Here is a 26,860-nt window from a genome sequence, read left to right as displayed (position 1 = left end):
AAACAAAAAAAAAACAAAAAAGAAAGAAAGAAAAGGGAACAAAGGCTCAAAAGACGGAAACTAAGAGCCAGATGGTTATTTCAAATATGCAGGACAAGAGGGAGTCCAAATAACCATTTGGGAAAGGTCCTTTTAGGGCTCCCAGAACTGAGGAAATCAGGTGGTGCCACTTTAAGTACCGTTTTTGACTATGAATGAGTCACTGGAGAGCCACTTGGGGTAAGTTTAGGATTCAAAGAAAAAAGTCTTTCCACTGTGGATTGATCCATATTTTTCAGGGATAAACAGTAGATTATGGCTTCGGAGCCTGGACTGTCCTTTGTTGGAGGGCACGATGCACCATAGCTTTTTATTTCCACGAAACGGACTCCAGAGGTTTGCTGCCTTCCAGACAGCAGCTGGCGCCGGGCAGAGGCACGGCCTACGGCCTGAGCTGCTGGCGACTGCCTCGCGCTTGGCGGTGCGTCCCAGGCTGCGCGTGGCAGCCCCGCACCCTGAGCTTCCCGTTCCGAGCCGGAGCGGACGCTGTTCCTCTCTGGAGGGGCCACGGCTGGCTGCTCCTCCTTATATTTGGGGAGAAAGGAGCTGGTTTGACGAAAAGGAGGGAGTAAGTTTGTAAAAGCGTTGGCTCCTCCTTTGAAATCTGGTGCCTAAAGGGGGGTGAGCTTACAGCCAAATAAAACGAAGAGAGATGACCCCGTTTTGAGTGAGGAGGGTTTCTGGATGAGCCGGCGATGTGTCCTGCAACTGTCGGCTTGGCAGGTTGGATTCAATCAACTGCCAGTTGGTTCCCACTTCAAACACACTTCCCTCAGCCTAGTGTTCTGACCGACTCCCCAGACTCGGGATGGGGAGCAAGCAGAACAAGAGAATCAAAAGTCAGCCAGCCTTCTTTTGGCCTCTGCTTGTGCACAGCTGGTTTGGTTCTGAGCCGGCCGATGCACGAAGGGAAAAAGCCCGGGCTGCTCGGGCTCCTTGTGGGGATCAGAGTGTGTGCGCCGGGAGGGGGCGGGTAGGAAGAGGTGGGAGCAGAGTTAGGCTGAGTACCGAGCGAAGCCCCTTATTTTGCGTCCCAACTGCCCTTCCAGGCCCCAGCGCCCAGCCCCCGCCGCGCCTGGGTGACGAGGAGGGGGCGAGGAGGGCGCAGGGCGTGGGGGACGCCCGGCAGCGCCTCGAGCCCGCGCTGGCGGCGGGGCTGTCTCTTTAAGCGCTCCGGAGGGGCTGGGGCGGGAGGGCGGCGAGCGCGTTTCCATGGCACCGGGGCTGCGGGGGCTGCCGGGCCGCTGGGCTCACTCGGCTTCAGTCGCTCCCGGCGGAGCAGGGGCAGGCAGAGCTCAGCGGCCACCCAGCCTCTGGGGCTCGCCCGGCCGCTCCCCTCATGCTCCCAGCCGCCTGTGACGCCTGGTGGGGCCGCGCTGCTGCGGTTCCCTCCGCGGAGAGACGCACCGCGCCAGCCCCGCGAGCCCGGCACACCAACTTCTGCCTGACGAGCCCAACTTCTGCGCTGGGTTCGCACTTGCGGAGCCAGAACGGCGCGCCGCGCACAGCCGGGGCGGCGGCCCGGGCGGATCAGCCTCGCCGAGGCGTCCTCGCGACGGCGGCGCTGGTGCTTCTGCGCCTGGGCGGTTGTCGGCTGGCCGCCAGGAAGCGCCCTACAGCTCCGTCCCGCCATGTAAGTGGCGCCCGCGCGCTCCGGAACGCTCCGAGAGAGCAGACGACCGCGCGCCCCGCCCCACCCCAGACCTGCTGCGGACCCCGCGGCCCGAGCCCGGGAGCGGGTGGGGGCAGGAGGTGAGGGCCGACACCTGCCGGGGCTGTGGGCTGCCCCGGGCTGAGCGCGGTCCCCAGCGCGTCCTTGGGGAGCTCCAGCCCGGGAGTGGAGACCGCGACCGGGGCCCTTGTGCTCTCCACTCTGTACTTTCTCGGCACCTGACAGATTTTTTTCCTCAAGGTTTGGGTGTGTGTGTGTGTGTGCGTGTGTGTTAATTTTTTGTTTGAAGAGTAATTGGCTAACGGCTACCACTTTGTGAAAAGGTTGTGAATGAAATCCTGTCGAACAGCGAGTTTGACATTTTTTTCTTTGTAGAGACCAATGAATGTGTGCACATGTATAAGAATACATGTATAAAGAAAGAAGGATTTTTTTTTTTTTCATTTTTTGAGAAGTATCACCGAGTCGGACGGAGTGGTTTATTCCACAGGTTTGACGAGAGGCAAAATCCCGGCTCTTCTGCCCAAGTGAGGAGCTGAGTGTGTGAAAGATTGAATGTTCGGCTGCTTGGTTGCTAGTGCCCTTAGTAGAGAACTGAAGAGTTAGGAGGAAGGTGACTCAAACGCATCGTTTCGGGAGGGGCATGGTTTCGTTCCGGATTAGAAATCATGAAAGCTGGGAGATAATTCTTGTCACCGTGTCAGCCATAGCGAGGAGCTCACGGGAAGTCTAAGTCTTTACAAATTGCCTGGTCCTCTTGACTGGCTGGAGAAGTTTTCCCTGAATTCTGTAGCATCAGCGGAATCATCATCGAACCGCCTGAGAGAGAAGCCAGATCTAATTCTGTTTTTCGATTTCTGCTCCTGAGCGGTTATGAATAGACACCAGAGTACTTTGAACGTTTAAACATGTTTGCCATTTTGCCACTACTTTGCTTCACCTTTGCCTTTCTGAAATGTGAATATTTTATTATAGAAAAATGGCTTAGATAAGTACACAAAGCCATTCACAGATCTCTGGGGATTTGCTTTTTCCTGTAAGAAAAACGCGATTTGGGGGTTCGGTTTACATTTCCATATTTCATTCCTTTCATGTGAGATTCAGTTTGCTACCTGGTTCCTGCAAATGTCACTAAGTATAAATCTTGACACATGGCCAGGGTGTCAGTGGCATCTCAGAACTTCTTGCCTACATAGTTTGTAAATATGTATTTGGCAGAAATGCCACGTTTCTGTGTCTGTGATTTCTCTTGAATTGATGTGTCTTGTTTATTTTGAAGAGAAGGTTGATTTAGACTTTTCTTCTTCAGTTTCTCTCAGAAAACACATCTCACTTTGGATAGCTTGTGCATGTAAGCCTGCACTTCTTAGAAACTGTTTTTCAGAAAGCTTGCAGAGTAGCCATGCTCTTACCTTTACAAGTGCCTTTAAGTGGATCCTGGATTGGCTAATTTGCCACAAAATCACCCATACACACTGAGACAGAACAGTTCCTTTGGAGAGGAACTGAGAAATAACAGAAATACCCACATTACTTTTGACATTGTTTGGCTGTTTTACCTCAGGTTTCAATATTGACTCTTTTGTTGAAAAAGCTGGAGGAATGACACTGCATTTTTTTTCTTTTAAGGAGACTGTTACTGCAGCTCATTTATTTATCAAGTGAGAGATCATATATACATAAATTCTCAAAAAAATTAAATTCTTCGGTGTTTAATACAGATGCTTTTCCCAGGAAGTTATTGAGATCAATCTAATGACTCTTAGTACTTTCTGAAATCTTGATAGGAAAAAATCTAAATTTTGTACTTCTCCTTGGTATAGTGGTTTCTTGAGCAGGAATCGTTTTGGGATTTAGTGCTAGGTTTCTTCAGATGACTTTGCAATTGTTGTAGGCATGTGCAATGCAGCCGTGTATAGATAGCACTTGGCTTCCGCACACCTGTCTCTCTACTAAATTAAAGGGAATTCTTCCTGAGATTTGTATTGACCTCTGAGGTCCATTATCAGTGACAGCAGGCTTCTAATGAGGTGAAGACCACTAATGAGAACTCATCATCTTACTGACTGGCACTTATAGGTCATTAGCACAGGTAAAAGTTTTATGTAGCTAAACTCATACTTTAGCAGATTTGGGAGCTGGGGTGACAAGTGAAAATAAGAAATGATCGTGCAGCTAACCAACAGCCTAAAATCAATGCATTATGTTTATGGTGCATTCCTCTGAAGGTAAGCTCATTTTCAAATAATTCTTTTTTAAGAAATCAAAGATGAATGACATGAATATTCCAACTCTAATTATAATTGATGTGTCTGATGACCTTGTCTTATCACATTTAGGAAATCTTGAATAACTAATATTAGGCAGATTCATAAAATCAGTATTTCAGGAAGAGTGCTTAGGCTCCTATTATGTATGGATGCATTAGAAATCACGAATAATCTGTTTGAATTCTTATATGCCAGGCAAATTCCTAGCTACTTTACCTTTATTTTTTCATTTACTCCTAGAAATGCCCTATGAGGTAGGCATATTATTATACCATTATATGACAAAGAAAGAGACACATTACGCTTAAGTTACATTTCAAAAATTCAGAAGATCTGGACCCAGGCAGTTTGATTCCGGAGCCGAAGTTCTTAACACATGTAGTCCACTTCGGACCACTCAGGTGCAGGCTCTGTTTTTAAGTCCTTTTTAATCACTTTAATGCATTTTCAGTGGGAGTAGGGCTGGTACCTTCTACCTAGTGGTTATTGAGACACCTGTATAACCTTTTTTGATTGTTGCCATAGTCATAGGGTTCTGTTGGCATTCTGTGGTGGGTATGGTGAGAGACTGGCATGTCCTGCTATGGGTAGGATAGTTCCTCACAAGGAAGATCTGATTTGTCTCCTCCTTACTGAGTGTCTTCATAGGAAAGGTTCCTCTTCTCAAGGCTGTAAGTACTTAAGTATTAAAATGAGGGGGTAGGTTTAAAGTGGGTATTATAGAGTGGGAAAAGTTTTCCGTGGCAAGTGCATTAGAAATTGGAGAGTTGTAACTAGTAATGGTATTTTGATAAAGGGATATTGAAGAATTTACTTATGTTAATGTTAATAGTACTCTACAATGTTAATGGTACTCTGCAAATATTTTCTAAAGGATTAAATAGGAGGAAAAAAACTCTAATCTAGATCTTTGAGACACCAAAGGAAAATGATTGGCTGTAATGCACTCTATTAAAATTTATCCTTTGTAACATACTCTTGTAAACACTTGCATAATTATTTTATGCAGCCTAATGAAAAGTAGTAAACATGGGAGTGTTGCAGATATCATGGCAGGCAGAAATGAATAAAGGAAGATGAAGTACTTAAGCTCTTGGGGGTTGGGATACTTGGATTTCTCTGATATCATATATATTATATGATATAATATATATTATATAACGTGGCTACTTTGTGACTCAGTAGTAGTCTATGTAGGACATCTCACTTCCATCATCTAAGATAGTACAGGCAGTTTTGACATACAAATCCCAAATATGCCTGATATGATACTATCTACCTCTCTCCTGCAACACACATACATAGAACTATGTTTCACCTCAGGCTTCTGTAATTAATATAGAAATTTAGCATCAGAGAGAGTGTGACAGTGACTTAGATTTATGAAGAACCAATGAGTCTGGAAATGGAGCCAGTCAGTAGTCTATGATAATAATTTGAAATAGTGAAGGAGAGTGGCAAAGTTGTCTGTTGTCCCCACACGTGCTGGAATTTTTTCTTTGTTATTATTATTTTTTAAACTTTGATATCATAAAGCCTGAAATTGAGCTGTCTTAGTTCATTTGGGCTGGTGTAACAGAATACCATAAACTGGGTGGCTTTTAAACAACAAACACTTATTTTTTATGGTTCTGGTGACCGAGAAATCCAAGATTTCTCAGAATCCTGGATTTTGGCACATCTGACGTCTTGTAGAGCCTGATTTCTGGTTCACAGATCTAGCTTTGTCCTCATGTGATGCAAGGGGTAAAGGAGCTCCCTTGGGCATACATTAATTTCACTCATGGAGGCTCTACCCTCATGATTTAATCACTTCTCAAAGGCACCATTTCCTAATAACTTCACATTGGGAGTTAGGGTTTCAACAAAGGAATTTTAGGAGGAAACAGTGATTCAGAGCATAGCATGAGTGAACTAGAGATATCTGGGGCTAATACTTTCTTATTTATTTATTTACCTAATTTTGAGACAATGTTTCACTCTATTGCCCTGGATGGAGTACAGTGGTGTGATCTGGGCTCACAGCAACCTCTGCCTCCTTGGTTCAAGCGATTCTTGTGCCTCAGCCTCTTGAGTAGCTGAGACTACTTGTACATGCCAACCATGTTCAGCTAATTTTTGTATTTTTAGTAGAGTAAGGGTTTCCATGTTGGCCGGGCTGGTCTTGAATTCCTTACCTCAAGTGATCTGCCCACTTTAGCCTCCCAAAGTGCTGGTATTACAGGCATGAGCCACCACACAAGGCCAATAATCTCCTTAAACTTACGCATAATTTAAACATGGTCTGGGTTTACTCCTTCATTTAAATTAATTGGAAAATAGTTTTTTTCTTTTGAGATCAGGCACATTAAATGAGCAGAAAATGAATTTGAGAAGAGAAGGCTGTGTGCATTCTCTATGGATAAAACATTTTTTAAAGCAGTTTGTGTATTAATATCTTTAATCCTAACAAGAAGCCATCAACAAGCATATAAGATAGAGAACATCATCATCTTTTCAGACGAGGTCACTCAGACATAGACAGGTGTATTAGTCCATTTTCAAACTACTATAGAGAACTACCTGAGACTGGGTAATGTATAAAGGAAAGAGGTTTAATTGACTCAAAGTTCTACATGGCTGGGGTGACCTCAGGAAACTCACAATCATGGCAGAAGGTCAAGGGGAAGCAAGGCATATCTTATATGGTGGCAGGAGAGAGAGAGAAGAGAGAACACGGAGGGAACTGCCAAAACACTTTTAAATCATTAGATCTCGAGAACTCACTATCATGAGAACAGGGTGGGGGAAATGGCTCCCATGATCTAATCACCTCCCATCAGGTCCATCCCTTAACACATGGGGATGACAATTCGAGATGAGTTGGGTGGGGACATAAAGCTAAGCTATATCATTCTGCTTTTGTTCCCTTACAAATCTCATATCCTTCTCACATTTCAAAACATAATATTGCCTTCCTAACAGTCCTCCAAAGTCTAAACTCACTCCAGCATTAATTCAAAAGTCCAAGTTTAAAGTCTCATCTGGCACAAGTTAAGTTCATTCTACCTACGAGCATGTAAAATCAAAGGCAAGTTAGTTGCTTCCAAGATACAATGGGGGTCCAGGCATGGGGTAAATGCTCCCATTTCAAATGGGAGAAATTTGCCAAAACAAAGGGCTATAGGCTTTATGCATGCCCAAAACCCAAAAAAGCAGTTGTTACATTTTAAAGCTCCAAAATTATCTCCTTTAACTCCATGTCTCACATTCAGAGCATGCTGACACAAGAGGTGGGCTCTTAAGGCCTTGGGCAGCTCTGCCTCTGTGGCTTTGCAGGGTACAGCCCCCACAGCTGCTTTCACGGGCTGGTGTTGACTGCCTGCAGTCTTGCCAGGCACATGGTGCAAGCTGTTGGGGATTCACCATTCTGGTGTCTGGAGGACAGTGGCCCTCTTGCCAAAGCTCCGCTAGGCAGTGCCCCAGTAGGAGCCCTGTGTGAGGGCTTTAACCCCACATTTTCCCTCTGCACTGCCCTAGTAGGGGTTCTCCATGAGGGCTGTGCTCCTGTAGCAGACTTCTGCCTGGACATCCAAGTGTTTCCATACATCCTCTGAAATTCCGGCAGAGGTTTCCAAACCTCAGCTCTTCTATGCACCCTGAGGCACAATATCATGTGGAAGCTGCCAAGGCTTGGGGCTTGCATCCTCTAAAGCCATGGTCCAAGTTGTACCTCGGGCCCTTTTACCTGTGGCTGGGACTCAGGGCTCTATAGCTCAAGGATGCACAGAGCTGCAGGGCACTGGTCCTGGCTAGGAAGCCATTTTTCCCCCTTTGGCCTCTGGACCCATGATGGGAGGGGCTGCCATAAAAATCTCTGAAATGCCCTGGAGACATCATCCCTGTGTCTTGGCAATTAACATTTGACTTCAGTTTACTTATGCACGTTTCTGCAGCTGCAACTTGAATATCTCCCCAGAAAATGGGTTTCTCTTTTCTACCCATAGGTCAGTCTGCAAATTTTCTAAACTTTTATGCTGTGCTTCCCTTTTAAAAAATAAGTTCTGGCTTCAGATCATCTCTTTGTGAATACATATGACTGTATACTTTCAGAAAAAGCCAGGCTACATCTTGAACACTTTGCTGCTTAGAAATTTCTTCTGCCAGATACCCTAAGATCATCTCTCTCAAGTTCAAAGTTCAACAGATATCGAGGACAGGGGCAAATTGCCCTAGAGATTTGGGCATTTTTGCCAAAGCATAGCAAGCTAAAGCACATTAAGAGCGACCTGTGCTCCATTTCCCAATAAGTTCCACCTCTCTATCTGAGACCACCTCACCCTGGACTTCATTGTCCACATCACTATCAGCATTTTGACCAAGACCATTGTCTGTAGGAAGTTTCAAACATTCTCAGATCTTCCTGTCTTCTTCTGAGCCCTGCAAACGATTTCAACCTCTGCCTGTTACTCAGATCCAAAGTTGCTTCCACATTTTCAGGCTCTCTTTATAGCAGTACCCCACTATCCTGGTACCAGTTTTCTGTGTTTGCCTGTTTTCACATTGCTATAAAGAATAACCTGAGACTGGGTGATTTATAAAGGAAAGAGGTTTAATTGACTCACAGTTCTGCATGGCTGGGGAGGACTCAGGAAACTTACAATCATGGCAGAAGGTGAAGGGGAAGCAAGGCACATCTTACATGGTGGCAGAAGAGAGAGAGGGTGACGGAGAGAGAGAGAATGGAATTGTCAAACACTTTTAAACCATCAAATTTCATGAGAACTCTCACTATCATGAGAACAGCATGGGAGAAATACCCTCATGATCCAGTCGCCTTCCACCAGGTCCCTCTTTTGACACATACATGTTACAATATGTGATGAGATTTGAGTGGACACACAGAGCCAAACTGTACCAAGAGGTTAGGTAGCTCTCATGAAGTTTCATAGCTGAGAAGTGGTAGAACAGGCTATGGACCCATCCTGTCTAGCTCTAGAGCTCTGTTCATAATCTCCATGATCTGTGCTGTTCCCTTTACCTTTGACTTTTCCTTCATATGGTCTTAAACTATGAGACTCTCTGATCTTTTTACTTAGTCTGGATCTGTTTACCTAAATTCAGTAGTAGCTGCTCTTGCTCCTATTCTCCCCAAGTAGACTCAAACTTTTGCCCTTTAGTTTTAGTAGCCAATTCCAGTTCATACTTTATTGATGATATTTACATTTTATTATATGGATTTTCTTAGTGTCCCTGTCCTCAGTTTTAATATTATTTACTTATGTTTACTTTTCTTCTTTCTTCTATGTTTCATAGAAATACATTTACCACTCTTCTTTCAAGGTAATCCTTACTCTGTATGTTCTAGATCCCATATTAAAAATATTTTCTCTGTCATTTCTTTTTTATCTTTAATTTTCATCTCTTTCCATTCCACTGATTTTTCTCTTCTTCCAATCATATTCAAGTCTTCCATTCTACATCAGTCCCTACTCTATGTCTATAATATGTCTTGTCTATATACAGGTCTGTGTTGACTTTGCTTCTTCTCTCCTTCACCTTCCACTGCTTAAGAACAGCTCATTAATGCTGCTTCCTTTGTATTTTTTTTTTCTAATTATCAGTCATTTAACCCATTACATTGTGGTCTCCTCTGCTGAACTTCCTTTTCAGAGGGTACCCTCTTTTCAGAATTTGCCCAACCCTTATTATTCCATAGCATGTGACATTACTAATTCCTATTTTCTACTTTTTTTTTTCTTTACATCTTGTACTTTTCCTTTGTACGTGTAGTATCATCTGTAGTTCTCCTCCTCCATTGGTGTCTGCATTCTCCCCTTCTATCTTTATTTCTCTTTCCATTCTTTATGTATTAACTAGCTTAGCTCTTCCTACTGGCTTCCATCATATGTGCTATTTTTATGAGACCCAGATCTGTATATCCAGCCCCAGTCTCTTTGGAGATACAGATTTGCATTTTCAACTATAGATTTATCATCTCCATGGATTTCAGATGCAAAATGTCCTTAGATCATCTCTAGTCATTATTATCTACTTCAACATCTTCTTCTCAGGTGCTTTGTCCATCTTCTCCTTTGTCTTATTTGAATTTTTTAAAATCTCTGTTACTTGTCTCCCAGTTTATATTGTAGTTTTATTATGAGCTTTAGGTAAGACGGTTGTGAAAAGGCTTTTGTGTATGGCAATTGGATAAATTTAATATTTATATTCCTATCAGTTGCTAAATTCTGCCAACACCTGCAACAAAATATCTCCTGAATTAGTTCCTATTCTTGATGCCAACACTTAAACCTGTTATGCTATTTTTACTCCAAGGCTACTACAATTATCTCTTCATTGATCTTCTTTTTCATATCCTGTCAATCCTCTTTATTTTTATTATATATTCTATTTAGTTTTTATCAAGATTGATTTTTAAAGCAAAGATCTAGCAACATCATTTCCTTTCTTAAGAACTCGGATTATCCATGAAATAAGCTCAAGGATTCATAATATTGTTCTTAAATAGCACATAGTATGTGCCAGGAATTATTTAAGTACTTTGCATATTTTAACTCATTTAATTCTTACCACAGCCCTATCGGAAGATAATATTTGTATCAACATTTCTGATGTAGAAATTGAAGTCCAGAGAAGTTAAGGTTTTCTGGAGAAACTATATATAAGATTATGAAGCTCAGGAGAGAGGTCATATAGACAGTTAAAAAGTAATAAAGCTAGGATAAACCCAGTCTGTCTGACTGTAGAATCTGAGCAGTTAATTACCACACTGTATTCAAGGCTTTATCTTTCTGGCATTATTCAATTTTTATAAACATTTGTTTGAACACCTGGGTTTTTAAATTTTTTTGCGTTTTCTTTTTAAAATTTGCCTGTAGTCTCCTTCTGCTACTCAAGATTTGTGATGGGTCTAAGATTTTACTCTACCCTCAAGGTAGTAAGTTAGTCTGCCACAGTTCATAGTTACTGCTAGAAGACATGAGATTCCTGGGCAAAGACAAATGACTTTATTAGTTCCTTAGTCTATAGCAGGCAGCATGAGCTTCATGTTTGCATCAGCTTATCTTGCCCCTGCCTCCTTGCTAAGTTCCATGAACATAATGAGGAGTGGCCCCAATGGATACTGTGCATACTGAATTTGTGTCGCAGATGGGGAACCTGGAGCTTAGACAACCTTCAGTCTTCTCAGGGGACTGGTAGAAAACCTACCCAACCCTTGCTCTTAGAAGGAGAATTAACTTAATTATCTTGCTCAGGAAGCAACTCTGCCCTCAGCCCTGGCAAAAGACACTCTCTTCATCTTCCAGGGTTTTTTTTTTTTTATACAAACATCCTTCCAGAAAAAGACTGCCAAGGCTTTTTCACAAGCAAAAATGCAAGAGACCTTGAAGAATTGTCTCCCAACATCCCTAACATTTTTCTTTCCCATTTTAGCAGCATAGGTGTTACTAAGGCTTACGTCTAGTAATTTTTTTCTTTTGTTGAATCCAGTACTTGATTTCCTCATTCTTTTAAAATAAATAGGAACATGTTGGAACTAGATGAATACAGAGGTTTAATGAGCTTACACAAGGGGCTGTGTTCAAATTCCAAGCACCTGTCTTTTCTCCACTGATGCTGGAATCAAATTACTAAACCAGTTGCTGAATATGTAGCTGATATCCTTTCTTGTTATTTCCGTTTAGCAAAGATTTATTCAGTGTCAAGTACTTTGATAGGCATTGGGGACACAGAAGGAAGTAAGGTGATTCCTTTCTTTAAGCAACTCAGACCAGGAGGAAGATCAGCAAACAGACTGGAGCCTACCAATATAAAATTGGAAGAGATAGAACATGTAACCTAGCTGTGGGAAGAAAGAATGCAGGACCTCAGGGTAGGTTTTCAAGAGTTTATTTTTCTTAAGTTGATTCTTTGAGTAGAGGTTAGATGGGTGGTAAAGATGGTGATGTTGGTGTTTGTTTCCAGTTGGTGAAAAGGATATATGCAAGAAGGCAGCAAGACCTCCCCATTAGGAAAACCATATGTCATGTTCTTAACAAGATGAGTGGAGAGAAGAATCTGTATGAGTCCAGAGAGAAGTGGTGTGAGTCTAATAACCAAAAGAAACAGTGGTGGTTATAAAACAAGGAACAGATCTGAGAGATAAATAGCAATAAGATGAATGCATGAAGGTAAGAGAGAAAGAAAGACTTGATGGGGCCTCTGGGTAGTGGAGAATGTCAGAAATACAAAGGAAAGGAGCCTTAGGGGAGAAGAAGGTGAGTTCAGCAGTGACTGTGTAGGCATTTCTGTGTCTGTGGGATCTCAGTGGGAGACATTCTAGAGAAAACCCCTAAAGGGGCCTGAGGCTCAGTAAAGTGGTCTGGGCTACAGCTATATATGGTTGTTGAAGTGGTGGGAAACAAGTATATATGAAAAAGTGAGGAAAAAATATCATTGAGGAAGGAAACCTGGATGTTTTAATATACGAGCAGAGGACAGATGGAAAAGGGCCTGAGGAGGAGGTTTAGAAACTGAGAGGAAGGAAAGAGAGAGTGGTAAATGCTATGGAAGGCCTCTGGGAAGTTAAATAAAGTAGAGACTTGTAAAGTTGAAAGTGTCACTACTAAAAATATGATTGACTTAGAGCTACATAAACAGACGTTATTGGAAGAACATCATTCTAGTTGAGAACTTCACTGTCACAGCCATTACTTTTGGTCATGATGGCAAGAAGTGGAAACTCCCATAGAGTGCTCTTATGTTGACAGGCTGTGTTTTTGCCTGGCTAAATGTTTACTCTGTAACTGCTGTCATTCTGAGATCATTATTACCATGCCCAGAAATGACAGTAGAAAGAAATTCCTGGTGCTCTAGTAGAATTAAATATAAGTGGGGCATAATTCAGGATCACAATCGCAATCATCAAGCCATTTTTCTAGGTTCTTCTGTAGAGGTGGGTAAGATAGAGTCTCCACCCCCAGGGAGCTTATAATCAAGTATTATGTTCTTTGTTGTAGGATAGTCAAGTACATTAAAGGAGGTAGGACTAAAATTAGTAGAAAATAAATTCATGAGAGGAAACCATGGGAAGCTTTCTGGAAGTGGTGGCATTTGAAGGTGAGGTAGGATTGGGGTCAGAAATGCATTCATTATAGGAAGAGAGCAGAGCATGCAAGGCCTTGAAGGCGATTAGAAGGGCAGTGTGTCCTGGGGACAATATACACTGTGGCGAATGGTGTCACAATCATTGGCTCCATGGATTTGCCGCTGTACCCTCTCCAGGATACCCTAGGGTCCCCAAATGCTCTCCAGATTGTTCTGCCATGGTGTCTTTCCTATCAGCAAACTCCTGGCCTTCTCTGTCTCTTCCAGGCCAATTTCTAAGACCCAGCACAAAAGCCACCTATTTCATGAATACTTCCAGGTCTCTCAGATAGGATTAATTACGTGTCTTGTCTGTTTCAGTAATCTTAACTGATATTTCTATTTGACATAGGTATCTGGAGATCTATAGTTTCTTTTAAAAAATCTATTTGTGATAACCATGTGATAATGGTGAGGATGTGTTTGGAATTAGTAAAGGCACTTCCAGCTGACTCTGTTAAATCAGCTCCTTGTAGTATATAAATTATGTGACTTGTCAACTCATGATCTGGAAAATGTTTTCTGTCACTCTTCAGTGGACAGTTTTCAGTGGTGTTTAATGTTCCTCCTCACTGATATGGTTAATTAAGAATTGACAGTAATTCTGAGCTTTAGTGAGTTTTACTCTTGAGAGAAGAAGCAATCCCAGGAGAATTGAGGTTTTGTTTTTATGAATTATTATGAAACTATTTTCATGAGTGAGGGTAGTGAATGCCAAGCAAGAGAAAGTAACTGAATTTTGAATAGTTTTTCCTTTCTGAAGTGCAAAGTACTAATAATAAGTTGTGGGACCTGCAGATTTTTATTATGCTGTGAAGGCTTTTGTTATAAACAAAAGTATATGTGGGGATCTAATGTACAGCATAGTCTATAGTTAACAATACTGTATTGTGTACTTAAAATTTGCTGAGAGAGATCTTAAATCTTCTCACCATGGGAGAAGATAGGTAACTAGGTGAGATGATAGATGTGCCAACTAACTTGATTGTGGTACTGTTTGACAACACGGTATATATGTATATCAGATCATCACTTTATACACCTTAAATTTGTGCAGTTTTATTTCTCATTCACATCTCGAGAAAACTGGAGAAAATGACAATAATAAAATAACAGTCAAATTATATTTCTTCTTTATTTATTATGAAGTTTAAACAAACTTTGGCTGTCCCAGCTTACAAAGTCCAAAAGATAAGAAAAAAACTCTCAGCATCAATAAACTGGAAGTGTATCTTCACATCAGAAATTCATTTTTCAGTGCATCTCATGGTTTACTCATGCTGAGAACGACTTCTTATCTTCTGAACTTCTGAACCCTCTATATATGGAGATGAGCAAAAATGAACATGGTTTTCCTTTAAATGTACTGGAATACCACATGTAAAAGAAACAAGTAGAAAACTCAAGACACAGCAATACACATTGACCAATTATGTGATAATGTAATAATTTTGTATTGGGCTTTAGACATGTTATATGCAATACTAAAATAAATTTTGTGATAAGAAATGTAGACATTAGCCATTGAAAGCTATGCCTTACCTATTTTGTGAAGCAAATCTTCCCTGAATCTAACTGATAGTCACAAGTCTAGGTCAGGAAACAACACAGTCAGCGTTCCCCTCCTTTCATAAATCTATTTACAGTAGAAATCCCATTAACATTTTAATTGTTTTGCATCTAAAGTTGCTCTCAGTGCCTCATTTAAAGGGCTCAGGCTCATTAAAATTTAAGGACCAGAGAGCTCGTAGTCTAATCTAATGACCTAGTGATTGTTGTAAAGGCTCTAAATATTTTTTTGGTTCTTTGAACAGCTGAGGAATTCCTCATAGTGGCTAGGTGTGCCTGAAGATAGGTTGTTGCATTGCCTGATTTCAATCTCATCAGAAAGCTCTCTCCCTCTTTTCTCTCATCTAAATCCTCAGGTCTCTTAGAGTTCATTTCGGTGTTTTCTGTCAACTTTTATTTTATTGCCCACGTTATTTCTATAGCTAGATTCTAATTTAATTGAGGGACAAGTATTACAATTAGTCTCTGAGAATCTACCTTCAGTTTGTGTTTCTCCGCTGCCCCCCCATTAAAAAAATCTACCCCAAACTTAAATTAATTATGTGCATTGGAAGTTCTTATTCTGGCTGTGCTACATATTAGCTGGTGAGGCTGCAACACACCCTCTGGTCTCTGGTTTCTCATTTGTCTGTTGAAACTTTGGTGTATGTTTTAAGATATTGTTTTGGTTCTAAAATACATGTCCTCAAAGATTAGCCTTACTTACAATGTGTTCCCAATACGACTTGTTATATACAATTATTAACATTGATCACTTAATGTAGAGGATTTTCAGCCCAACGTAACAGTCTTGTTTTGCTCCAGTTTTGGTTAAGCCCTTCCTGGTAAGGGACGATTAAAGAGTATTTTTTCTCTGAAGAATATTTCTGGTTAATAATAGTGAAGCCCTATCATTTGCTTACTGGAAGAAGAAAGAAAATATTTGATTTTCTCTGGGAAAACAGAGAAAGAAAGAACTTAAAACTAACATCAAATTGATCCGAAGGCTTATACCATCAAAGCGTATTGAAAACCAGAAAGACGTAAGATTATTGCACTAGAAATTGTTACAGGGAGAGGATAAATGATCTACTTTTAATCCCTGGATGTCACAGTGATAATAGGATGCAGATTATACAAAAACAATAATAACTGGGCGTATGCATTCACTTACCCTTTTTTAAACCGTTCAATACATTTATAAACATGTAATAAGAGGTAAAATATGTTTGTATGGTTGCCAGTTTCTGGAAATGCCTTTTATGAATTTTGCCCATAGTGAACATTCAATTTGAAGGCTCTACTTTGCCTTCAAAAAATGTGGCTTTGGCTTCATGGCCAGAAGGTTTTGGATGTGGGTAGCAAATAATCAGAGCAGATCTGAAGCTGCCTTACACCAAGATGGTGATGTTACAGGCTGCATCTGCACTCAAGGCCCTTGAAGCCCTTTTTGTTTTAGGGGGCACATGCTTCAGTTTCACCATCTTTAATTATTTAAATTGTATTAAAAAAGACATAAAATTTACCATTGTAATCACTTAAAAATGTACAGTTCAGTAGTGTTAACTATATTTGTATTGGCGTGTAGCAGATCTTGAGAACATTTTCATCTTGCGAAACTGAAACTCTATATCCCTTGAGCATCTCCCTATTTTCCCCTCTCCCCGTCCCTTGTAACCACCATTCTAGTGCCTAATTATCTGAGTTTAACTATTTTAGATACCACATTATTAGTGGAATCATATACATTTGTCCTTATTATTGCTGGCTTTATAGCATAACTTTATAAACCTTAAATGTATTTAATTATATCATTACTTTATACACCTTAGATGTCCACAAGTTTCATCATTGTTGTTTCATGTGCTAAGATTTTCTCATTTTTTAAAATGTTTTTAACTTTTAGGTTCGGGGGTACATGTGCAGGTTGTTATAAAGATGTAACTGTGTGTCATGGGGGTTTGGTGTACAGATAACTTTGTCCCTTAGGTCCTCCTTTTTTAAGACTGGCTAATAGTTCATTCAATGTAAATGTTACATTTTCTGTATCTGTTCATTTATTGATGGACACTTGGGTTACTTGGAACTCTTTGCTATTGGTGTGCAAATATCTCTTCCAGATCCTATTTTAAATTCTTATTTAAATTCCTCTGGATATATACCCGGAAGTGAGATGACGGGATCATATGGTAGTTCTATTTTTAGTTTAAAGGAACTTCCATACTGTTTATCATAGTAACTACACCATTTTATATTCTCACAACAATGCACAAGGATTCCAGTTACTCCACATCCTTGCAAGCATTTGTTATTTCTAAATTTTTTAAATTAATGAATAAATATTGAATATATTTATGGTGTACAACATATTTTGAAATATGTACACATTGTGGAATAGCTAAATCAAGCTAATTAACTTATCTTACATACTTATCAGTTGTTTGTTCACTAGATTTTTGTCTTGATTTTCATAAAAGTTATTTCAAGTTCCAATGATGTTTTATCTATGTGATATCAGCATACAAGCTGAACTTTATCTTAGATTTTTTATTCTATTTAAATTTATATAGTAGACTGATTTACCTGACAGTATGTGTTGAAATGAAAAAATAGCTTCATAATCCCATATTCATAATTTTGAAATCCAAAATCTTCAAACACTGGCAGGTACCTTTTATTGTTATTTGTCACACAAACTAATTTGATTGCAAAATCTGCAGTGACCTGACATGAGTTTAATTATAGACCTTATTTATATTTAATATGTAAATTGTTAAATTCTCTGAAAAAATATTAATGAGTTTGATTAGAGTGTGACTCTCTAGCCACTTCTGGACATATGTATATATATACACCATATTGCCTCTCTAAGATCTGAAAAATTTTGAATGCCAAACAATTTGGCCCCAGGGATTTAGATAATTCTAATCTCTGTTTGTCAATATAATTTTTGAATAATATACTGCTCTTCAAACAGTAATTTGGATTTTTAAAAGTTTGCAAATTTGAACAGAATTCTTTTATAAAATGAGAAATTACTTTTTTTTTTTTTTAAAACAGGATCTTACTCTGTCACCCAACCTGGAGTGCAGTGGTACAATCATGGCTCACTGAAGCTTTGATGTCCTGGTCTCAAGCAGTCCTCCCACCTCACCCTCCAGAGTAGCTGGGACCGTAGGTACACACTACCATGCCCAGCTAATTTTTGTATTTTTTTTTGTAGAGACAGAATTTCACCATGCTGCCCAGGCTGGTCTTGAGCTCCTGTGCTCAGACAGTCTGCCTGCCTTGGCCTCCCTAAATTCTGGGATTGCAGGTGTGAGCCACTGCACCTGGCAGAGAAACTAGTTTTAAGCAAAGAAGTACCTATCTGTTTTTGTTTGTTTAAATTCTGGATATTTGTTGGTATAAAGCCAGAGAGGTTCAACTTTATGTGTTCTTAAAAAAAGAGGTTTATCATAATATTAATGAATGTCTTTGTCTAAAATTTCAATATTTTACAACACATCTTGTCAAAAGCAAAAATTGAAAGAAAAATAAATTATCATTTAAAGAAATTAACATCTTACACCAGTCAGGATGACTTTTATTAAAAAGTCTAAAAGCAACAGGTGATGTTAAGGATGTGAAGAAAAGAGAACACATACAACCATTTACACTGTTGGTGGGAATGTGAGTTAGTACAACCTTTTTGTAAAACAATATAGAGATTTCTTAAAAGAACTAAAAATGAAACTGCCATTCAGTCTAGCAATCTGTCTACTGGGCATATACACAAAGAGAAATAAATCATTATAAAACAACACCTGCACTTTCATGATTATCACAGCAGTATTCATAAAATTACTAGAACCAATGTAAGTGTCCATCAATGGATGGATATGTTTTATATATATATATATATATATATATATATATATATATATATATATATATATATATATATATATATATATATACGTATATGTGTATGTAGTATTCCATGGTATGTATGTATGCATGTATATACATATACCATATGTATATACATGCATATATACATATACCATATGTATATATACATGCATATATGTACACCATATGTATATACATGCATGCATACATACATACCATGGAATACTACTCAGACATAAAAAAGAATGAAAATCATGTCTCTTGCAGGAACATGGATGGAACTGGAGGCCATTATCCTATGTGAGTAACTTAGAAACAGAAATTCAAATACCACATGTTTTCACTTGTAATTGGGAATTAAACAAAAGGTAAACATTGACATGGAGAGTAGACTAAGAGACAACAAAAGCTGAGAGGGTAGGTGGTGGGTAAGTGTTGAAAAATGGTCTGTTGGATACAATGTTCAACATTCACTCTTCTGGTGATGGATTTACTGACTCCCCGTCTCTGCCACTTTTTAAATATATGCATGTCAGAAATCTGCACTTGTCCCCACTAAGTCAATATATAAAAAAAAAAAGGTCCTATCTCAATGATCAGAAAATAAAAATTAGATGATCCATTAAGTGTAATGCATGAAAACAAGTTCTGTTGTCATTCTATTAAGCCCATTGCTTCTGTGTAAAAGAAACAGAACCATTTGACATCTATTGGATCTCCGTGCCAGGCAATATTACAAGGACTGTTTATATTATGGCATTTATTTTATCTGAACAACAAAGACTGTGCAATTGTACAATGCCTCTGATATTGAAATATTACTTATGGATAGAAATCAAAAAATGCCATTTTTCTCTAATTTAGACATTTATTTAATCCAGTTTCATTTTATTTTATGTGGGAATAAACCTTTATTGTTCCCACTCTTTGTTACTTCTAATGATGTCTACATCTAGAGAGTGTGCTAGTCTTTTGAAGTATAAAGTGGTCTGATTATGGTTAGCCTGCTGGAGAGTGAAGTCTTTCACTCTCTTCTGCTTCACAAACTTTCCTATTTTATTTTTTTTCATAAATTTTATTCTATTTTTCTTGTGAAGTCCCTATTTTGACCCTAATAAGCTGTTACATTTTTACTTTAGATTGCATTTGTCAAAGCTCTATAGATATTTAGATTGATACATTATTTGGTTCCAAGAAAAGTCAATCGAAGTGCCTAGCTGACACTGCTGTAACTTCTTGTATTTCATATTAAATATGCTTATACTGTTCTCTTTTGTATGTGAAATCTGCATGATCACATGTTGCATTATTAATAGCCTTGCCAAGCCTTTGCTTCTTGCTGTTACTACTTCAATTATATCAAGGTTTAAGCTCTTCATCCAATGACATAGGTGGAGCATTTGTGTTTCTCTCATGACTTTCTAGTGTAGAAAAAGAGGCCTGTTCTGAAGGAAATAGAGCTCTTCTTATGGTGGGGTGGAGTCCTTTGATAGAGAGTTTTGTTCCCAATCGAGATGGATACTTCAAGAGAGCTAAGGGACTGGGAATAAAAGTTAATTCTAAAGAACCCCAGAAACTCAGGGAAGGTATCTTTGCATCTGACAGACTGGCCGATAATTGAACTGGAAGAAGAGATAAATATTCTCACAAAGGACGAGGGTTACACATAGGGAGGTTTGTAAGTGAGGCTCCCTGCCTCTGTTTAGTCTGGCAACAAGAGATAGTAGGGCTTTTGACCTACAGACAAATTAAATGCCATCTGTCAAAAAAGTGAGCTTTATGGCTGAGTCTTTGCAATTGTGTGAGATGGAAAACACATTTGTGAGGAAGCAGCTAGGAATGGAAAGCCTGAATTAAAATGAATTATTGCGTGAAGGAAAGATAAATGCCTGTTCTGATTGAACCTGAGGCTAGCAGTGAATCGACCACACCAACCTATCATTACTGTCTATTTCATTGAGTACGTCATTTGCCTATGAAACAAACTTGTTTTCTTTTGAAAACCATCTTTAAAGTTTCTGTGTGTGAGCAAGAACAACAACAAAAAATTGGACGTAGCCTAAATGTTCAAGAAGGAGGAAACGTCTAGGTAAATTATGGTGTACCCTTACCGTGGAACATTTATGCAGCTATTAAAAATGATGCTTACAAAGAATTTTAATGCCCTATAAAATGCTTATATTATAATAAGTCAAAAAAGAGGCAAGATACAAATGCCTATAACAGCATGATTTTATACATAAATGTATAAAGACAATAAGCACAAAAGGAAGGAAATGTATCAAAACATCTTAATAGTGTTTATCTCCCGGTGGCGAGTTATGTATAATTTTTATTCTCTCATTTACAGTTTTGTTGTTACCAGCTTTTTTAATAATGAACATCTATTACTTTTTTCCTAGAAAATACTTTTAAAAAAGTTGCTAACCTGTAATGCGTTATTGATGAATGCCACTTGAAGACAACTTTTTAAGACCTCTTTTGAGCCACTAGTGCAACTAAACTTTATTTCCCATAAAAACCATTATGGTTCATTTGTATTTCAGTAGAATGTTTCATTGTGTACTTCTATCTGGGCCACTATTATTTAGTATTCCAGTGATGGTGAAATCAAAGATCAAAAATTACCCATGTTTAAGAATTTTTGATCAGGTGAGAAGACCTCTTTCTACCACATGGTTTCCAATCTTATAACCTTGCTCCTAATTAACTGACATAAGCATATTCAAAACAAGTAGATTATAAGCATGGCTTTTTCAAACTTAGTGGTTCAGAGTTGTAGTCTTATATCATGTTTCTCCTTGTATACATAGCATCCACTCAAAATTATTTTCTCAGATAATTTACTGGATATTAGAGGAGCTGTAAATTGCTAAAAACTTTAACAGATTTATCATGTTTTTTCTACTCCTAAGAGTAAGATTATCCTGACTTGGCTCTTTAGGTGACTCTTCTGTAACCAGTTGTTTACATATAAAAATACTTTGCTTACCTATAATTCAGTTATCTGACAACCTTTATACAGTTGGCTCTTTGTATCTGTGGACTCCGTAACTCATGAATACAACCAACCACAGATGAGAAATAACTGGGAAGGAAACTCAATGAAAAACAACAATAAACATTTAAAACTACAGAATAACAACTATTTATATAGCATTTACATAGTTTTAGGTATTGTAAGTAATCTAAAGATGATTTAGAGCATGCAGGAGGATATGCCTAAGTTATATGCAAACATTGCACCATTTTATATAGGGGACTTAAAAATTTACAGATTTTGGCATCCATGGTGGTCCTGGAACCAATTCCTGGGGATGCCAAGGGATGACTATGTCAGAGAAATAACTGAGAAACAATAAGTAAACCGTAATAGCAACATATATAACAACAGCTATCACTTATTAGGCACTTGCTGTTTTTTTTAATTCTGAGTACTATCCTCAGTATCTCATTTAATTGTTACAATCCTCTGCAATGGTTACTGTTCTCCTTATTTATACAGGAGAAAACTGAGGCTTGTAAAGTCAAATCACTTGTCCACAGTCACAGAGCTCATTATTGTGAAACTAGGAGCTGAATCATATCCCAAAGTCCAAATATACTCATAACTATTACAGTAAATAAAAATTAAAAACTGATGTCACAGCATCTGTATTCTACAAATGCTTGTCATTACACTTCAAGATCCCAAGAAAAGACCACTCTATATTACAAAATGAATTCAGCAAATTTATAAATACAATATTTGAAAAGAGGAAAAGAAGGCTTCTAGAAGTAGGAATTGATAACGAAAAAGAAGATATGGCTGTAAACTGATAGAGGGGCTTAGAGAATACATTTGCAGGAACTCTGAAAGCATAATATTCTGGATTGCTTCAGTAAGGACATCTTTATGCTCTATAATTTCTAACTGTATGGAGCTTCATCATAGTATATCTTGTCAAGAAAATATTAAAATGAATATAGTCTTAATTTAAAAATATTTTAATAATTCATCCATTTTATTATAGAAAGATTATAGAATATAGGTAAGATAAAGTAACAAAATAAAAATCTCATAATTTTACAACCAGGATATTAACTGTTAACATTTTAGAATAACTACATAATATAAATACAAATATAAATATAAATGTATATGTTTATGTTTTAACAAAATAGGGCCATGGTTTAGTTTTAAAAAATTATCTTCTGTGAGCACATTTAAAGAGATTATTTGATTATCAAGGTAGAGAAGTATATAATACACTTGAGACTGATTTTCTTCCAGTAAGTATAACAACATGCACACACATTTATCTGATGCTTTAAGGAAAAATACATATTAACCCAGAAAATTATTTTATGTGAATCAATTCATTTCTTACTGAGTCTACATCGGTGAGGCACTACTATACTTTGGTTATCTTTATGCCATATAACTTTCATTATTATTCTCCATTTGATTATACATTTTAAAGAAAGCTTTTTTTTTTTTTTCCTTTAAAGAAGAAAGAATAATGTGTGGGAAAATTTAACAGTGTTTTGAAAAGAAAAGTGTACCTATGCTCTATATTCCGTGGTTGGAGCTGATGTGATTTAAAGCCATCTGTTTCTTTCACTTGAAATGCGGCTAGCTTTGTACTCATCAGCCTGCTTAATTCAGTGGAGAAGGAGGGCCAACTTCTAAAAGCTATGTTTTTATTTGTGATATCATTTGACAAAGATCTATTGGGCACCTTTTATTTTTGTGGGTCTTGTGTTAGGTAGTTATTTAATGCAAAGATGTGTAAGATGTGCCCTCTGTACTTTTTTTTTAATTAAAAAATTTAAAGTTAATTACAATTTAGCATGGTGGGTACACAGAAGTGAGCTTTGGAGGCTATAGGATCACATGGGAAGGAAGGGAGGCTATCTGGGTGTAGAGATTCCATCATGGAGATGCAGAGAGAAAGCCAACAAAAGAGGTGGGTGGCTAAGGAAAGGAGGGTGATGCAGTTTGTTTCAGATAGAGGAGCTGCATGTACAAAGGTTCAGGGGTTAAACAATGAGCATGCTGTGTTTAGCATCATGGAGATTAGGGCAGGAAGTGGTAAAAGGCTTGACAAGTAAGTATTCAGGGCCTATCAAGGAGGCATCATGTGTCATGCTGAGGAATTGGGATTTTATCCTTAAGGAAAGATGGAGTCATTCATTGGAAATACTGTCAGAGGAGCCATGAAGATAATAGCTGTGGTTCAGAGAAATCACTCTGGTAACTATGTGAAGAGGCCCTAAGTTGTAAAGAGACATGGTCAGGATCTGAATGAAAGTATTAAAGAGGATGAAGTTGATTTGATGAACTTGCTGATTGTTGGATGTGGGAGATAAGAGAGTGGGTGGGGAAACAGATGATATTATTATCTCTGGGTGAAGTTTCTGGGTGCATGGTGATGTCTTCTGCAAATGAAGAAATCTCCAAAGAAAAGAAGATTGAGAAGATATTTCAAAGGTAATTAATTTATTCTGGATGTGTTCAGATGGATATGTAGAACTTGAGCTTAACAAAGCAGTGACTAGAACAATAGATTTGGAAGCTGTCTGGATATACAAGTAAGAAAACCAGGGAAGGGGATAAGATCACTCAGGTAATATCTGTGGATTCAGAGGGACCCTTGAGGACCACCATAATTTTAAGACTCAGTATAGAATAGCAGTGAAGAGATGGGCTCTGCTGTCTGGATTCAAATCCTAGTTATACCACTTATTAGGGCACGCTATTGATTCTCTCTGTCCTTCAGTTTCCTCATCTGTCATATGTAGATGACACGTATTTTAGTTATAGGCTAGTTGTGAACTAAATGAGTTAATATCTTAAAGTATATATTACAGAACTGGCCTGTAGTAAAAGTTCAACAGATTTAGCTTAGCTTTACTGCATTATTTAAATGATTACGGTAAGTTTGGCCAAATACATAAACAGTGAAGATTACAGAGTAAGTGCTGTCAGAGGATTTGAGGAGGTCAGCTATGAGGAGTATCATGAAAGCCAAGTCAGAATTTCAAGAGGGAAAGTGGGTTGTATTGAATGTTCAAAAGAGGGAAAGACAAGAGCTAGAATGTAGCTTTTCTTTTTTGTTAGGAGAGTTTGCTGGTCACCTTGGTAGGATGGGGCCAGGATCCTGATACAGTGGTCTGAGAACTGGTGGTTATAAACTATGAGTGAATCTGAAGTATTTTATGTAAGTGAGGAAAGAACCAGCACAGGCAAGACAACCAGGCAATTAATTAAAAGAACCCTTCATTTATGCGTCAAATTTCCTCAGTATATCCTGTCTGACTCTGGGCCATAAACTGAATAAACTCTCCAGGAAGTATACGCCGAGGTTGTATATGGAGAAAGGTGGCTATTACTGTTCCATTCTTTTGTTCTGGCTGACTTGAAATGAAGGTAGGAGAGGAACCCTGCTTCTCTGTGCCTGAGATACTCTCAGAAGTGTATTGGTCTGTGTTAAAGTCGGTAGGATCCCTGGGTAAGAGACAAAGCATGGTGTTGACATGATGTTTATAAGATCATCTCAGTCCACTCCTACAGCAGGTCAGACTACAGTTTAGGGACCTTTCTGAGTAAGGGAAACCCCCTACAGGCTGGCTTTTTTTTTTTTTTTTTGGAGATAGAGTCTCACTCTGTTGCCCAGGCTGGAGTGCAGTGGCACAATCTCAGCTTACAGCAACCTCTGCTTCCCGGGTTCAAGCAATTCTCCTGCCTCAGCTCCTGAGAAGCTGGGATTACAGGCGTGTGCCACCACACCTAACTAATTTTTGTATTTTTAGTAGAGATAGGGTTTCACCACGTTGGCCAGGCTGATCTAGATCTCCTGACATTGTAATCTGCCCGTCTCGGCCTCCCAAAGTGCTGGGATTCCATGTGTGAGCCACCGCGCCTGGTCCAGGCTGGCTCTTATACTCTAGGTCATGCTGACCAAGTTATTCTGTGTGTTGCTTCTGGCAACAACTTTCATTTGGATACTTTCTCTTTCAAAGGCTGAATAGTATATGGCAGGGAGTATGAAGCTAGATGACAGAAAATTTGTTTCACTTTCATTCATTTATTTTTCAAAAATATGCTTTGAGCACTGACTATGTGCCAGACAGTATGCCATTGGCTGGAGCTGGATATATAGTGGGGTCAGGACAGGTAGCGCACCTGCCAAAAAGAGCTTGCATAACAATGAGAGAGACTAGCAATGAAAAATAACCATTCTCTGAAAGGGAGAATGCAGGTCTACAACTTTGTCCAGAGAGGTCAGAGCATCTTCTTGGGGGCAAAAGTGATGGCAAAGCTGAGAACTGGAAGGTAGGTTGAGATTGGCCATATGCAGGGGGATATGGGGAGAAGAGCTCTCTAAGGAGAGGAAACAACATGGGTGAAGGCTTTGGGGTTATGAAAGAGTCTGGTACTTTCTAGGACCTAAAAGAAGTTTGGGTAGACCAGAATCTGGGGAGTGCTGTCCCTTTAGCTGACTAAATGATACTGGGCATCAAAGAATCCCATTTTCTGTCTTGTTCCCCTTCAGGCCAGAAGTGGGCAGAAGGATTCCCTTGTTGTATGCTGTTGTTCTTAGAATGCAGAGGCAGAAGCAAGATATGAAAGACCTTACTCTGAGAACTATAAGTAGTGTGGATTGGGGCTCAGAGAAGGCAAGAGAGAACGTAGAATCAAGGAGATATGTTGAAATGCTACCAGTTGATGAGATCACGGTGCTGGAAATGGGATCAGAGAAAGGAGTTGGCTGGAAGAAGGAACAAGTTTGGTAAAGAACAGGAGTAGCTGGGATCCACAATTACTGGTAATACCTGGAAGCTAGTTCATTTGAGAGGGATCACCATGAGCTGATAAAAATTAACAATTTTTCAAGACAAATTTTAGAGAGCACAGAGCAGCATACAGGAGCTGGAAAACCAATGAAGAGAGATACAAAAGGAACTGTACTAGAAAGAAGAATTTCGTTAATTTGTGTCAAGGAATTTTAGAAGACAATGTTTCAAAAAATTAGATTTAACTCTAACTTTCTCTTTGATACATGCTTTAAAAAATTTAGTTAATTAGGCAAATTGTAGACTTAACAGTTAAAAACTCAGAAGTGTTAGTTTGTGACTGGTCAAAGCATACCTGTTAAGTTGTGGATGGTGCTTTTACAGCAGCTTTAGAGCCGATGTCGTCTATTTCAATTTTATTGCTAGTTTATGAATATTACAGTTTTTTAGAGTTTCTAATATTCTTTTTGGAGTCATACAGAAGAATACATTCTCATTCCTTAATAGATTCTTCCTGAACAAAATCAAGGGA

The 26,860-nt window shown here is 38.9% G+C and overlaps 1 protein-coding gene across 3 annotated transcripts in view; it reads left to right on the top strand.

Moving 5' to 3' along the window:
• Nucleotides 1-1,158: 1,158 nt before the first annotated feature.
• LOC119467420 (putative EGF-like and EMI domain-containing protein 1) overlaps nucleotides 1,159-26,860 on the top strand; it is a 558,651-nt gene continuing 532,949 nt past the window's right edge. For all 3 annotated transcript variants that reach the window (XR_005195958.1, XR_005195959.1, XR_005195957.1), the window contains exon 1: nucleotides 1,159-1,672. The gene's annotated coding sequence lies outside the window, so the exon portion shown is untranslated. The remainder of the gene's footprint in view (nucleotides 1,673-26,860) is intronic.

Source organism: Cebus imitator, unplaced genomic scaffold (genome assembly GCF_001604975.1).
Source record: "Cebus imitator isolate Cc_AM_T3 unplaced genomic scaffold, Cebus_imitator-1.0 Scaffold287, whole genome shotgun sequence".
Taxonomy (NCBI): Eukaryota; Metazoa; Chordata; class Mammalia; order Primates; family Cebidae; genus Cebus; species Cebus imitator.
Note: the sequence above shows the minus strand (reverse complement) of the source record. Positions and strands in the feature narration are given on the sequence as shown.